General features: G+C 43.3%; 1 protein-coding gene across 1 annotated transcript in view; it reads left to right on the top strand.

The window, feature by feature from the left end:
• Positions 1-10,905: 10,905 nt before the first annotated feature.
• wnt5a (wingless-type MMTV integration site family, member 5a) overlaps positions 10,906-15,038 on the top strand; it is a 15,683-nt gene continuing 11,550 nt past the window's right edge. The window contains exon 1 of the mRNA XM_076277114.1: positions 10,906-11,865. The gene's annotated coding sequence lies outside the window, so the exon portion shown is untranslated. The remainder of the gene's footprint in view (positions 11,866-15,038) is intronic.

The raw sequence follows: 15,038 nt of genomic DNA, 5'->3' as shown, positions 1-15,038 counted from the left end.
TCCATTCCCTCCCTCCCCACATCTGGGCAATATTGCCCTTTGTTTCCCCACAAATTCACAGTGAAGTGGCCTATTGTGTGAGGAAGCATTCTCCCATTAGGAGGGGGACAATAGGAAAATTGCGCAATGAGCTGCTTTTCTCACACACAAATATAATTCACCCAGTGCCGCCCTCACGAATGGGAGAGAGAGAGAGAGAGAGAGACAGACAGAGAGAGAGAGTGAGAGATGCTGCTGAAATATCTTGGCGGGGTCACATGCAGGAACCTTCAATAAACCTGGCGCCTAGTGTCCGATTACTTAGCCTTTTCGCATTGTCCTCTCCAGCAGCACTTGGTGAAGGAGGGGACAAGAGACCAGAGGAAGAGGGGGGAGAGGGGGGAGGGTGGGGGGCTAATATAACTTTCAAACGACACGAGCATCGTTGGGCAGCAGCCGTAACCCAATCGCATTGTTCAAGGGAAATCGGTTAAACATGTCAAACGCCAGCAGTCCTTTTGATGTGTACGGCAGAGGCAGAAAGAAGGTGTGTGTGAGCGTGTTGGGGGGGGGGGGTTAGATTGAGATGAGAAAAATGAGGGGAGGAATAAAAATGAAGGCAATGGGGGAAGAGATGAAGGAAATGCAGAGAGAGAAAGAGAGAGAATGGGAAGGAGAAGAAGGGATGCAAGAGTTAGTGTGAGCTAATGTGCAGGATGATGGGTCTGCATGTTGGGCTGCATTTTTTTTTGGTCGGTGGAATTCCGCCGCCTGCTGAGACTTTCAGAACTTAATTCTGTGTCACAGCTGGAGTCCCGACAGTCGCACCCTCACACATACACTCTCAAACACACACACACACACACACCTCTACAGCCGGATCTGGCTAATTATCCCAGTGCCGTCGCAGGTGCCGCAAGCTCTAGGGGTCAGCGGAGGCCGGACCCACGGACTGTTTGTGTCTAAAGAGAGGTCAAAGGTCTCTCCCTCTCTGTTCCTTCCATCTCCCTCCCCCTTTCTTTCCCTCCCTCTCTCTGTCCCTCCCTCTCTCCAAGGAAGTGTCCATGCCAGTCTCTCTCTCTCTCTCTCTCTCTCTCTCAACCCCCGTTCCAGCCCTCAGCCCCCCCCCCCCTTCACACACACACACACACACATTTGGGGCGCACATGGTTGGGGCGGCACCCGGTCCCTGGCGCTCGCTGGCCCGCGTCGCGGCGTGTCAGACGCCGGCATGGCTTTTACTGCTGTTACTGAGCAGCCGCTCGGGCTGCAGCGCTTTTACTGCCACCACTGAGGAGCACTGTGTACACACACACACACACACACACACACACACACACACACACACACACACAACCAGCCCACTAACGGTGCCAGAGCCCAGATCCCAGAGCCATAACCAGAGCACAGCACACAGGCAGAGCCCGGGCCAGGGGCAGAGCCAGAGAGTTGGAGTCGGGGGCAGGCATGGGGTTTCCTGCAGCCCTCAGCTAATGAGGGGCACAGGGGCCGAGAGGGAGAGAGAGAGAGGGGTGGGATGGGGGGGGGGGGGCTGGTTTGTGGTGAGTTATGGAGGGTGGTGATGGGGGCTGGGCAGCGAGATGAGGGGATAAGGGCCTCGCAGAGCGACTTACGGAGTGAGCTGGGTGTGTTTGCAGGGGCCGTCGCTGGATGGAAGGGGGCTGGTGTGTGTGTGTGTGTGTGGTGGAATGTGGGTTGTGGTCTACAGGGTGTTACCTGGCGCGGACCCACGTGTGTTGTGGGTGGCTGTTGTTTTTGGGGGCAGATTTGGCGTGTGTTGTGGTGGTTATTTGAGAGATTGGGTTGTAAGCTGTGTTGTTTTTGGTGTGTTTGTTGTGGTTAAAGGTGTAATGTCTGGCATGTGTCAATGTCTGGATGCCGCCCTTATGCTACATTGTATGTCACAGTCTGAGGAGCAAACATTGTGCACACTGACAAAGTTGAGTTTTATGTTTACTAACCTATTTCTCTCTCTCTCTCTCTCTCCCTCTGTCTGTATGTGTGTGTGTGTGTGTGTGTGTGTGTGTGTTCACGTGTGTGTTCACAGAGCACAACTGGACCTCCATGTTGCCAACCATCCTGCAGCATATCTCCTCCTCCCTGGTACCTCCTCTCTCTCTCACTCAAACACACACACACACACACCTACTCACACACTCTCCTCAAGCTGGCATGAATAACCACAAGCGGCCTGACCGCAGTGGGCCAGGCTCTAACCTCAGACAAACCCAAGGAGGACCTGTAAAAAGCAAGCCACCCATCACTCACCAACCATGACCAGACCAGACTAGGCCAACCCAGCCCAGCCCAGCCCAGCCCTAGCTCAGCACAGAGCTGATCTGTTCAGCATGGATGCCCAGGCAGGCTGGCTTCAGAGAGCAAATCCCAGGCCTTTTCTTTTTCACCAACTCTGTGCCATGGCCAAGTCATAAACGTGTTGTGAACATGTTTATAAATGTTAAAGACATTACGGGAAAGGAAAGGAGGAGAGGAGGGCGGGGGGGAGGGTTCTCTAGCCTCAAATGCCCAAGGCAGGGTGCTCGTGCAGTAAGCTGGTCTGCCTTAAAAGTGAGCCCATAGACTCTGTCAAACATGTCACATACACACATACACACACACACACACACACACACAAAAGCCAATGCTGAAGAGGAAAAACACTATTGACAGCCACCCTTTCGCTCACTCTCCAACCTTAAAGCCTGTTATTTGGAACTTCCTGTTTAGCTAACCGCACGAACGTATGGAGATGTATCTGTTTTTTCCTCTCTCTCTCTTCCTCACTGTCTCTCTCTCTCTGTCTGTATGGAGTTTTGCTCTTCTTGGGGAAGATGAATTTCCCTCCCCTTCCTAAGTTACCATGGCAGAATGCTACCCTGTCCAAAATGTTTGACAATCGCATCGCTGCGTTTCTGGGACCCGGACAAGCTCCAAAGTTGATTTTTTGAGAGGGGGCGACACAAGGTCAGGGCTCATGTTTCCTACCTGGCGTTTATGGAAACCCGTGAAGCGTCCATCCACACAGCAGGTCACAAGAGGGTGTGTGTGTGAGACTCACCTGTACATTAGCCTCTGTCCACTCTTCACCTGCTCTCCCCCTCTTCCATATATATATATATATATATATATATATATATATATATATATATATATACACACACAATATATATATATATACACAATATATATATATATATATATATATATATATATATATATATATATATATATATATATATATATATATATATATATATATATATATATATACACATATATACACACACACACACAAACGTCTCCCAAGGAGCATAGAGGAATGTCATGGCAAGAACACGGCAGGAACAGGTAGTTCTACTCTCCTATCCTTCAAGCTTCATCTGGAACGACATCTGTGTTTGTTATCCTGTATATCCAGAGGAGATCTCCCTTTGCTTACTGGTCAGTGAGTGCAACAGAACATGCATAAAGGGTGAGACTCTAGCAAATGTATTTATTATTTACATACGTGATTATTTATTTATTTATTTATTTTTGAGGACATTGCGCTCACATGTCAAGTGCTCTGATCATGTCTGGCGGCTGCCCCTCAGACGTCTGCGAAGCCTTTTTTTTTTTTTTTTTTTTTTTTAAACGTCCAGGATGCCAGACTGAAGCAAACACTCGGAACAGGAAGTGTCTTGCTGTTCTGACCCTGTGGGAATGCCTCGTTCGCGGGGGCCGGGGAGTTTGTTTCGCTGCCATCATTTACACTGATCACCGGAGACAGAGCCGCTGTCTGTCGAGACGTTTGGACACTGACGTGGCGTAATGTCACGGACATTACAACGGCAGTCTGGTGGAGTGGCTATAAAGCGAAGATGGCAGAAGGGTCCCAGGCGTTCCCGAGAATATTCCTCTCCTGCAGTGCCTCTGGCAGAAGTGGCCCATGGAGGTGTGTGTGTGTGTGTGTGTGTGTGTGTGTGTGTGTGTGTGTGTGTGTGTGTGTGTGTGTGTTAATACCTGTAAAATAGTTCCAAAGGTCCTTTTTTAAGTCCTGTGCTTATGTTCCATTTTTCCTGCACCAAAAGCAAGACTTCATTACCTTTTCCTGCAACTTTTCAAAAGTCCAGACAAGTCTGTTTGAGCAGATTATATCTGAAGAGAAGTTGCCACACATGGCAGAAAATCATCTCTCTTTTTCAATTGTAACACAGATATTCATTGTGTGGTTGATTTTTGTGGTATCATTCTAACTACCCCTGGGTCAAAAACTAAGAATAAACAAACATGGGAAAAAGAAAGCATGTTTATTACCTTTCATGGTCAAGATTGTAGTGTATGGACCAGAATGAGGATCGCACCAAGAGTATTGACCTCTGACCTTCCACACACAGGAAGTGATGTTTGCTTTCCGGTACTTGAAGTAATAGTCTTTTTGTGAAGTGATAAAAAGAGCTCTTGTTCTAGTTTTGTGCCAAATGAATGTTTACTGAAAACATTGAGATTGATGTTACGAGATGTGATGTGAATGACTAAGAAGTCTGTTTTCCTCAGAACGCTTCCTGAGAAACTAAAAAGGTCTTGTTTACCCTTCTTTAAAGGTTCTTCGAGTTGTGTATTGAAAAAGAAAATCTCCTTCAGGAATGCTCTTTTTTTCTGTGTGCAGGACTTGCTGTGTGTGTTTGCACTGTGAATGAATACATCTGTATTTTATCTCTCTCTCTTTTTCATTTGACTGTAATATTTGTACTTTTGTAAGAGTCCTCTGCCATATACCCAATGCTCTTCTTTTTATCCATACTGTTTTCTATATGTCAGACAATGCAAATGTTTCTATTGATTGGATTGCTGTTTATATATATTTTTCACCATTTTCTTGTTTAATTATTCAACTGAATCGTGTGTGTGTGTGTATGTGTGTGTGTGTGTGTGTGTGTGTAAATGGACCTCTATCACGTATTTAAGGGTTTCTCAGGCTTATGGTAAAGCTTCATAGTGAACAGGAAGGTACAGTAGAATGCAAGCACGGTTTGAATAATAGAATGTCTTAATACTATTATTACATTCAAGAACCCAAGTCCAGAATATACAATATCCAGTCATTTGATTAAATACATTGTATTAGATTGTAGTGTAATGTAATGTAATGTAGTGTAGTGTAGTGTAGTGTAGTGTAGTGTAGTGTAGTGTGTGTGTGTGTGTGTGTAAAGTAAAGTAAAGCTGGCGTTGACTAGACTTCTCATCTTATAAATGTATCTGTACAGCAAAATAATTTAGAACCAAATTATTTATTTTAAAGGATATATTTTATACCAGAGACTATGACTTCCTCAATTTTCATTGGAAAAATATTCAAATAAAAATAGCTTCTCTTTAAATGTTCTGAGCGGAGCTTCTTTGGCATGTTTACATGAACTATGGTCATTGAAACCATGTCTCTTCATTTCTCTGATGCCTTGTATGCGTATGTGAATGTGCAATAAAAAAAATAAGAATTAAGATAACATTTGGCTAATGCAAAAGTAAATAAGTTAGTTGACATTACAACTTATTTCTATTAGATTGCAAAAAAACAATGTTGTCCCTGCAAAATTATGTTTTTTAATGCATAATTATCTCATGTTAAAAGAAATATGTTTTTGCAGTAAGATACATATACTTCATTAGTATATTATGTTCTAAATTTTTTAAAAAGTATTCAGTGAGTATGCGTCTCATTTCACAGGAAATCATCAGGAAATACTATGAAATCGTCGCACTTGGTACATATAATGGTTGTAGGTTGATATCCTCATGAATCTAGTGGGTGCAGCACTTGCTTTTTCGTATTTCTTTATCTAAGAAATAAAAATATAATGCATAGAATATGATATAAAGTATAATATTAAGGTGATAAGTCTCAACAAAGGCAGCAGTGTGTGTTTGTGTGTACTGTATGTGTACATATTTAATGTTCTGTATCTGTGTGTGTGTGGTGTGTGTGTGGCATGTTCAGGCTCTTATTATTTATACTATACAGAAGGGACTTGCCCCTGTACTGGACTGTGGGCATGTGTCACTGTCCTCTGCTACGTCATGGAGATGTTTGTGACAGATCTGCAAGTATCTTAAACATTGGTCTTGGAAGAGTTTTTTTTCTCTCTCTGAAGCATTGTTTGTTTCTGCTCATTCAATAAAGGTTTGCTTTTCTTTAATTCACTGTCTCCCTGTGCATCTATAATGGAGAAGAGCAGATTTGGAATCCATGCTGCATAAAGGACGATGGTCATTATCACATTTCCAATATGAGGGCATAGCAGTTTCTTTGAAATTGCCCACCTTTAAGTGATTGATACATGATATAAAAGAACAACATATGTTCTCTCCTCTCTCTCTCACACACACACACACACTCACAATATCTCTCTTGCACGCTTTCTCTCTTGTTGAAACGGTTCCAGCTCCCCTCTCGCCCTCATAAACTCACCCAGATGTTGCCCAGCTTTGCACCCGCAGGAGAAGGAGCTGAGCATGGGGAGGGGGAGGAGTATCGGTGGGGGACAGAGGGGAAGACTAGTGGTTTGATGTGCTTAGGTTGTGGCGAGCTGGTGGCTCCTGGTGGGGGTGTTACCAGCTCTTCCAGGCTGATAGGTTGCCGAGGTAAACTGGGGGGGGGGGGGTAGATTTCGGCTCCATCTGTGTTGAATGAGATGAGGGGTGGTGACGAGAATGATACATCGTTTTGCCGTCGATTAGAGGGCACCAATGGCAGGGCGGTTTTCCCAGAGATGCTATAAACGTGACGTGCGTCATGTCTTATTCCCATCGGCAGCTCATTCATGTCCTATTCGCAATATTTCATCCAATTAGCACACAGCTACATGCAAGAGAAAAAAAAAAAAACACTGCCGCGTGTGTACAGCCCTGTAAGGACGAGTAATTCTTTGAACCGTATGGGTGGGACGAGCCAGCAATTCACATCATAAAATGCATCCCAGGAATTTTATATGAATTGCTCCGAATGCAGCCATCATCAGTGCTGAGGAATTTTGAGATACCACTGATTGGGGACAAACAGATCAGTCAAAAGTGGGAACACCATGTTTTACTGCCTGACAGCTTGATGGGACATGAGCTATTAGGACACGGCCTTCTGGAAAGCCAGTGTTGTGGCCGGGTGACAACAGCGAGAGGGTTCGGGGGGCGATTGCCTGTGATTGGTGGAAGGAGTTTGGTGGAGCCGTCGTAAAAAAAAAAAGGAACTCAGCTGTGGTCACTCTGGAATGGGGTTGCACAGGACGGGGACTGTTAGTCAGGGAGAGTGCTGCATATGGGGATGAAGCTGTGACTGAGTGAGAGCCTTACAGCAGTCGATTGGTATTGACAGACTTTGAATGTCCTTGAATCAGATTCACTCTTACTGTTTCTGGAAGTGTATCTGTGTATGTATGTGTATGTGTTTGTGTGTGTATGTGTGTGTTTTAAGGCGGAGGTTGCATGGTTATAATTAAGATGTGGTGATGTGTGTGAATGTGTGTGTGTGTGTGGGGGGTGGGGGGTTATGGTTTAGGAGTTATAATCGGGGATTCCTCTTTACGGTGGTGGGGTTGGGTGGAGGGGGGCCGGTGGTGTGGTTGTGATTAGGATGTGGTCTGGGAGGTCAGTGGTTAGAGGGGTGGTTAGAGAGAGATGAGATCACTGTCCAGTTATGCCACTAGTCTGGCTTAAGTAGCCGCAGATCCACTATGGTTAGTCACACTTCAGCCACTCAGTGGAAACACATGAAAACATGTTAACCCCCCCCCCCCCCCCTTTCACAGACATACACACATACACACACTGAGCAGTATCTATATAAAAAGAAAGAAAGAAAGGCTGAATATGACATGGCACTGCTGAAGTATTAGTGACATCCCATCAATTTATCATCTGATATACAAATGAACATAATTATGCACACAGACAGGTAGATGTGCCATCGCATACGGTTACATTTAGAACTGAACAGTAGCAAAATGACTTGGAACATGAAAACAAGAGTAAAACGAAGGCAGGTGCTAAAAAGTGACACAGCGCCATTAGATGAACACTTTGTTTTACAGCACTGCAGCTCTTGAGAGAAAGAAAAAGAGAGAGAGATTATATAACATGCACTCTTCTTGGCCCTCTGTTGTTTACGTTCTTCTGCATCACTTCATCTTGATCTATACCTCTCTTCCCGCTTTTTCAGTCTGCACTGCTCTATCACTCACTGGCGAGACTGATAACCCTTCAGGGCTTTTCTTTCACCTAACGCCTCAAGACAACTGTTCCTCTCTTCCCCCATGCAACACAATGGCAATCTCCTCAGAATCTGATCCAGTGGCATCTGTTACACACACACACACACACACACACACACAGAGAGAGAGAGAAAGAGAGAGAGAGAGAGAGAGAGAGAGAAAGAGAGACAGAGAGAGGTGAGGGGATACACACATTCTGAAACAAAGACAAGAATTCAGCAAGAGCAATCATAGCCATCTCTCACATCATAACAAACCACAAGGAGCCAGGATTCTCCAGGAGCTTTACAGCAAACTTCACCGGCTCACAAAAACACACTCCGCTAACCGCAAAGAGACAACCCTCGGCTGCCAGTCGACAGCCACCTCAAAGTTGAGCCCTCCAGAGTAAAGTGCCTGAGTTCATAGGTCACTGAGCACTAAGCACTCGAATTTAATACAGTGTCCAAACAAACCCCCATTTTTCTTGACGCATCCCAGGGGGAGGTTGTTCCCTCAGGCAGTGTGTGCGCACATGACAAGAGGGATGCGAGTGGCCCGGGCATGCCTTCAGGGAATGGAAGAGACAGGATGCTATCACAACATCTCTCCTCTTAGTCCGATAAAAAAGCGGCTCTCCGTCAAACTATATGGGCTCCTCACGTTTCCACGTCTGCATCTTTACTTGCACTCTCAGCGGCCTCTGTAAAGCTTGGCTTGGGCTCTATGGGGAAGATGACAGTGTCCCATTTTGAAGGAATCTGAAACAAAAGAGGAGTGGGAGGAGGGGGGGGGCTGTTGGGCTCGGAGAGGTACCCAGTGGAACTCCTCCAGGGCTCCTCTCATGCACAATCAGAGCTATTCTGTGCTGGGTTTGTGTGTGTGTGTGTGTGTGTGTGTGTGGGTCTTAGTCTGGGCCACATCCAGGTGGCCTCAGAGTCTTCAGGTAATATCAGGTAGTTATCCTCTAAATTGATCCAGAGTGCTGTGCAATCAGTGCAGTGTACTCAAGTAGATTTATGTCCAAGACTAAGTCAAGGCTGCTTTCAGACAATAACTCTCTCTCTCGCTTCCTCTCTCTCCCTCTCGGCATGTAGATAGTAACCTTGAACAGGCACGGGCAAATCCTGTGTGGCGTGTGTGTGTGTGTCTAAAAACTTTTACAGGTAGATCGAACTGCACTGACTACATGACATGTACACCATTTTGAGAGTTTATTATTCCAAAAACATGCCTTGTGTCCAACAAGTTGTGGGTGAAGGAAATGATTTGTTAGTATTAGAAGTTGACATAGGAATCACTCATGGGGAAACGAAATAACTGAATAAAAGTCATCGTAGATTTGTGTGATGAATTTCATTTCAGTGTGGTCTTTAATTAAAATTTGAAGTGTAATTTTATCTGAACATTGAAGCACTATAAAAACAACCAAAATCAACCTAACATTTTGAAAGGGTTTTTGAGGTATTTTCATTCAATTTTGGTTCAGCAAATTGCAAATCGGATGACCAATTTGCTGAACCAAAATTGAATAAAAAAATACCTCAAAAACCTTTTTTTCCTCCTTTATTCCTCCTAATGACACCATCTCATTTTCGACGAAGTTGGATAATTACAGCTCCCTGTAAACAAGTAAAAACTGTTTTTATGGACAACATTGTCAGAATCAAAAAGAGGTTTATCTTGCAAGTAATGAGGGGAAAGCTGAACATGCTATCTTCTCTCCATCTTGGTTCAACATCTTTTCAATACATGTTGTCCAACGTGTTCACCAATATAATTCTAGTTATAAAAATTGTTATAATGCTTAAACACATATATATCTGAATTGGAAGATTGGTCTCCATAAGCAAACTGTCTGGCCCACGTTCTCCGGGTTTAAGTGAGGTGTAATTTGATACTGCGCACTCGAAAATCAAAACTCAGGTTTGGCACGGATGGCGCAATAGCCCCAGGTACTTTATGAGTTTATTTTAGGTAATAGAGAGGCTTGTTTTGTTATAGGCCGTTCCGCCCATTTTTACAATTTCGCCTAATTCTCTAGTCCCTGAGACTCAGCGGCTCTGCAGACCTTTGACACAGTAATTGCGGCTCATCAAAGAAAGACAATTCAGCCTGTGAAGTCACTGAAATCTTCTAAACTTGCAATGTATTGCAAAGTCAGCTTCTCCTTATGATGTTCCACGCACAGAATGTATGGATCGTTCTACATCAGAGCTTTTGTTAAATGCAATTATAGCATCGTAGCCAAGTACTATCTGTCTGTTTGCCGACACAATAAGGCAATCCGTCTCTGTTTCCTATAAAAACCACAAAATAAAAATGAACCGCTTCATTTTGTTTTCACATTTACACCAACAAAACAGGGACACGCACATGCACGCCCTGCTGTTGAACTATGCAAGACAGAAAAAAAATATGGAATGTAAATTGCACATTCAAAGTTCATTTGGTCACACGCTGGCATACCAAAACGCTAACCTGTGCTGTTGTTTCCTTTCTGTCTCCTTTTCGAATAGCCTAACGCCAGTTTCACTTGAAAGGCGGTGATATGTGGAATCCAACTTCTCTCGGCTCTGGGAAGTTTGTAGCAAGTTTTGAAGGGGAAAAAAAGACCCCTTAAGCGCATGCGCCAGCGGGTAGGTTTTTCCGGCGCGCATCAGTGGCAAGATCTGCTAGTTGCGAGAGGAAGGCAAGAGGGCAGGTGATAAAACTGAAGTCGTCTGAAGCTCTGAGGTGCGGAACACATAATTTAGCCGGTGTTCAGGGGTATCTCCGATAGTGCACTTTTCTGTCTTTGACATCGACTACCAACTTTCCTCTGCACTAGAGCTGGACGTAATGCCATTGCACTAGGTTTTTGGGAAGATCGTAGCTGTCATTTGGCACTTTTTTCGATTTTCTGACGTGGATATTGGAAAGGTGTCTTTGGCTTCAAGACATCACAAACTTCCACAAACAATCTCCCAATAACCCGAGAGATCTACGGAGAGATTGACGTCCTGCTCAGAATGGAGGGTGGAATAGCTGCTTCATGTTTGGAGCGAAGATACCCGTATGGATGTTTCAGCAGGTAGAGAGCATTCTGATTTCAGAGTCCCGAGCACTTGGATATATTTCTTCAACCATCACTGGTTTCGTTACATTCAGCTTTGCATCAAAAATCGGGGAAATCGTCCACTGTGTGGCAAATTTGGAGAACAGACAAAACATTTGAATAGCATCGGTAAAAGTTGAGTGCTGAAGCATTAGCCAACAATACGTTTAGTCACTTGTGAATATTTTATTTGTCATTAAGAGTTTCCGCACCATCACGCCCACGGTTTGTGAGAGCCACTAATTATTTCGATTGCTTTTGGACATTGTAAATAGCCTCCCCCTTCGTACACCCTGCTCAGTCCGTCTCATGTCAGCTTACCCACACCAAGAAAGGCAAAACGGCGACAGGCGGCTGGTAACCTCTACCTCTTAAGAAACGGGCACTTTCCTATTCTCTACACTTCAGTGTGCCCTGGATTGCATTTTTGGGGGAGAATAGCCATTTGGAAAATCTTTAACTTTTGCCTCTGCACTGGAATTTATCGTTTGATAGCCAACTCTGAAAGAGTGGATTACTGCCTTACAGAAACACAGATTTCTCCTGGTAAGTTTCTCTGCCTTGCAAGGTTGTTCATCCTTTTGCTTATTTAAAGTGATAATGACGTCTTTATTTAGAATTTCATGCATCCAGCTGTTAAAGTGAGATCTATTGAGGTTAATGAGTGTAACTTTAAACCTCTGAATCTGTATTAGCCTATGTCTTCTAGTAAAATACGCACTAATGTGTGGGAAGGTATTTTTACGCCAAGAGCCATTCTGCATCTTTGGAGAACAAACGCAGACGGAATTGTGTAGGAATTCTTTAAAATGCAGCGTTTTGCTGGTGTTCCCCAGGCTCACGAACCCGTACACATAGTCGGTCCATATTTTGCCAACTTTATTGGGGTTGGCTCCCTCTGGTGGATTGTCGTCCGACGTTTCACCATCGGAACACTTTTAGAACAATGAGTATTCATGTGTGCTCTCAGACGTCGAGGAATAGGGTCACCGTCTCACTGACATTGAACACTGTTTTTGACGTGCAGCTCATACGTCGGAATTCGTGACCGAGTAAAAGGTTTTTCACAAACTATTTTAGATTTATTGCATGCATTGTAAATGGTAAAGTATAATAATTCAGTTTTAAACAGCATGAAATATGTAATTTGGAGAATGTAGTATGAGTCATCTTGTTTCATGTTTTTTTTTTTTTTTTTTTTTTTGGGGGGGGGGGGGGTAATTGTAAAATGAAAAGGTATGGTATTGTAATTCTGGTTCTAAAGTGTAAGTGTACTATTTTTTACTTGCACAGCTTCTTCAGATCAACTCACAGACATTTCGAATTTAGATTTTATGGGATTTTGAATGGGGTCTGTCATTTGTTGGGGCAAATCATGGAAACCTGGAGAAGAATCGAATTGACTCTTTTAAATGTCCGTCAACATACTATTAATATTATGTTAACCCTTACCAAACCAAAGATACGTAAAATAGTAGCCTAGCCCCTGGTATTCATGCAGTGTTTAATTGCTTGAATTAGACTAAATAGTCAGACCTCTCTCCCATTTTGCCTGAATAGCCCATGTGATGTGAAAATTCCTTGCAATTTATATAGCCTACTGATTCTGGCACTAGAGGATTATAAGCAAGTGTTAACCTTTCTTTTCCCGTTGCTCTTTCGTCGACGTGCACCTGAAAAGTCGACCTCGGCTTGACTAGGGCCTTTCTGCAAACCTGCCATGCACCCCCTCCCGCTCTCTCTCTCTCGCTGGGAGTTATGGGCAATGCCGAACTCAATGATCTGTTTTATCGCCTTGGTTGGTGTTATGACAGGTTAACAGTTATGATCTGTCCTGTTTTAGGTCTCCTACCCGGAGTTAGTCTACACCTCTACTAGGCTCTAACAATTTACTCTCCACGAGAAAGAACGTGATGCATCCTACAGTACATCTTTAAGTTTCTTTATACTGAGATATTTCCATATTTCAACTGCCCCATACTGAGCGTGGATGTGTCCTATATCGCTGGCTTTTCACAACAAGTCTGTCAGGCCAAGATATTTAGTCATACGTCTGGCCCACCTGATAGTACTTGGGCTCTCATGGACTATGATTTATTTAAGTGTGTTTATACCCGCTGCGATACTGTATTCCCTCCTTTTCACATAAACGAACAGCAATAGTGCGGGGAATTTTAAAGATCCTATCAGCGGGATTAAAACGTCTAAAATAAAAACACATGTTCCCGTGTGATGCAGAAGTTGGCGGAGAATTTAATGATTATTAGGGAGGCCCGGTTTCTCTTTCGTACGAAACTCTGGAAAATGTAAACCATGACAAATTACTTTAAATCTTTTCTCTCCAGAATCAGGAATAGATGCAAATTGGAGAGTTGGCAGTCACAAGCACAACTCAGGCGCGCTAAGGGAAAATTGTTTAACCACTAATTTGTTACCTTTTTCTCAACCAATGTTATGCTATTTGAAGTGAAATATCAATTAAAAACGAAATTTTGCATGGCTGTGTGCAGCATTACGTGATTTTGAAATTAGGCCTACGCTAAATTCAGTTGGAAATGTAGGCCTAATTGGAATCACATTCGCCCATTTTTAACACAATATTTAATTAAACTACAAATAAACATACAGGCTTGCCACGTGCTACTATTTACAGTCATATTTTCTTAAATCAACAATTGTATATTTATCAATTTCTTTGCGGCTCTCTGGTTGTTCATGGAGGACGCACCTTCAAAAATATCACAGATGAATTTTGACAGCGAGAGCGTACTCGAGTTCAAATGAATCAAATATTTTTAAAATAAATATTACAGCCTCAATTATTTTTTATGACTGATTTTTATTCTACAAATCAGGCATGTTGGGGTATAACAGCTTTATGTGGTAAAAAAAAAAAAAAAACATTTGTGTGTTTTTGTTGCTTTGAATGAAATGTCTGTGTCTATAAATACTTGTTTTATCTTTGCTATAGTGCGTCTCTTAGTATTGTTATTTAATAGTGCAAAATGGTAAGTAGAAATGCTGCAGAAACGTGAGCGTTTACTCCTAATACTCATCAATCTGGATTATACCAGTTTGTGCCCGATACAGTAAAGTAGAGAGACATTCACATGAGTTCCTGTAAAATAGCATTTCTTGTAATGGGCTTTTGCACGGGCATAGTGCTTAGACGGATCTTGAGGAATGAAGCGGCCGCTCTTGAGACCAGGGAAACAGACTGACGCGTTGTGAGGGCCTCTTTCACGTCTGCGCGATCATTGCTCAAGAGGAATCAGTTAGAAAACGAACAACGTGACGTGTTGTCTAAATATAGCAGTAATAGTCCTTCTGTTTCTTATACATTGTTGCTTGTGTACACACAATCCTCCCAGGCAATAGTCACAGTTTGTGCAACTTTGGTGTAAACATTAGCCTAACTTTCGTGATGTTCGTGGGGAAAATATTTTTTGTTATGGATTTTTAATAGGCTTTTGGAGGATGCATACTTTGCTTGAACTTCTTTATCCACACATGCTTTGAGAGGAGAGCTATTTCCTTTGTTAATAGGAGAATCAAGTTATCCTTGGCTGTTGCAAAGGGATATCTTAATAGAGAGAGAGAGAAATGCTGAGTTAAAGCTTAATAAGATGTGAAGGTAGACAAGGGCAGTTTACTAATACAAATGATACACAAGTGATTTAATTTTCATTTGAAAATCCCCTTGGTTGCAGTGGAGCTCT

The sequence above is a fragment of the Alosa pseudoharengus genome, unplaced genomic scaffold (genome assembly GCF_046254945.1).
Source record: "Alosa pseudoharengus isolate Yale_2024_CS ecotype anadromous, Long Island Sound unplaced genomic scaffold, YU_APseudo_1.1 YU_APseudo_1.1_scf_9, whole genome shotgun sequence".
NCBI classification, from domain to species: Eukaryota; Metazoa; Chordata; class Actinopteri; order Clupeiformes; family Clupeidae; genus Alosa; species Alosa pseudoharengus.
Note: the sequence above shows the minus strand (reverse complement) of the source record. Positions and strands in the feature narration are given on the sequence as shown.